This window comes from Chrysoperla carnea, chromosome 2, assembly GCF_905475395.1.
Source record: "Chrysoperla carnea chromosome 2, inChrCarn1.1, whole genome shotgun sequence".
Lineage (NCBI taxonomy): Eukaryota > Metazoa > Arthropoda > Insecta > Neuroptera > Chrysopidae > Chrysoperla > Chrysoperla carnea.
This window is the reverse complement of record NC_058338.1, coordinates 91,420,778-91,422,420: the sequence shown is the minus strand read 5'-3', so window position 1 is coordinate 91,422,420 and position 1,643 is coordinate 91,420,778. Positions and strand designations below refer to the sequence as shown.

At 29.2% G+C, this 1,643-nt stretch overlaps 1 non-coding gene across 1 annotated transcript; it reads left to right on the top strand.

Moving 5' to 3' along the window:
* Positions 1-741: 741 nt before the first annotated feature.
* On the top strand, positions 742-870 carry LOC123294351. Its single transcript, XR_006535097.1, has one exon. It is a non-coding gene; the product is annotated as a U11 spliceosomal RNA (small nuclear RNA).
* The last annotated feature ends 773 nt before the right edge of the window (positions 871-1,643 follow it).

Below are 1,643 nucleotides of genomic sequence, written 5' to 3'. Positions count from 1 at the left end.
ACCGCAGGGCGAACCCAAAGGTAACGGCAGTATAAAAAATTACACAGAAAAGGGATTTAAGAACTGGGGAGGGATTCAAAGCCATTAATATTGCCTTTTGAACATAGCAAAGCCATCAATGTCTTTTGAGATATCTGTTGCTTTTTACATAAGATTTACAGAAAAGGTTCTTTATCACAATTTTCATGACGCCATTGTCGTCAGCTCTTAACCCTCGCTTACATAACTTAATTCCACTATTTTCAATTGAAAACTCGTGTATAGTTTTCTAAAATTCCTTTTTAAAATGACTCTGGAACTACATATTTGTTTAACCTAGTGCAGCTATATGCCTAATGGACAATATGGCCCTATGCCCAATCATGATTTGAAACATTTGAAGCTATAAATTTTTTACTTAACGAGTGCGTAGTTTCGACAACCAGCTTGTCACAATGGCTATTATATTACAACTGGATTAACAACAAATTCGGGTAAGTGATAAATATACCATAAATAACATACTATTATTATGTATATAACAGACTTTATGATTTTTCCTGGAAAAACTAAAATAATATTTTCATTTTTTAAATCAATTTTACATTAAGAAAATATATTTGCACAATTTAGCAAAATAATTTTTTGAAAAATTTTTAATTTAAAATAAAAATTTTGTATTTTAATATGTCCTCTCACCAATGAGATGTTGAAATCTTTTGTATAAAACTATGAACTTATATACATTTACAATATCACATAAAAAAGGGTGTTTGCTACTTGTATAGCACACTGGATCTCCACTCCGGTGGGGTATGGATATCAAGACATACCCAGCACACAATATTTGGAATTGTGGGGCAGTTTTGCTACTTAACGCTGGACGCCCCCTTAATAACAATCAAAAAATATACTTATAAGAGTCCTTGATCCTAGTACTTATACTGTACTAATCCAAATTTGGTTTAATAATATCAATGTTACCCCCTCCCTTTAATTAGATTGTGATCACTTTACACCCCCTTTTCCGGAAATTTGACTCTTTAACCAACAGAGTTCTCGAAACATATCCTAAAATTATGGGTCGAATCTCATCATAATTAATATATGACAATTTAATATGTGGCGGCCGAAAAATAAATTTTTTGGTCGAAATCCCTATTTGACCCTCGATAATATAAAACCAGTGATAATTTATTAAGAAAATCATGTTGCCATAGGGGTTTTCGAGGTTGCTGAATCCTAATCGGCCATAAAAATGTGAAAATTCAAGATGGCATTCGGAAAACTCAATTTTTAGCTGTTTGCTGGTTCTTTTTTTGTACCTTATACCTTTTGTTACAAGGTTCTCATTAAATATTTCGAAATTTAAAATTTTTTGCAAATGTTACAATAAATTACAAAATGTATGCAAAAACACTTCGGCTATGAAAAAACTAATTTTAGGTAATTTTTCAGAGACAAAATAATTATAGACTCAAAACATAAAAAACGATTCTTATTTTTTTTGACCAATAACAATTAGGTATTATCCCATTTTCTAGATTGATTATTGTATATATTTTTTTGTATATATAATTATATATATTTTGTGTATTATATATATAATTTTATATAATTATACTTACGACTTTTATTTTTATTATTATATAAAAAAGAAATCT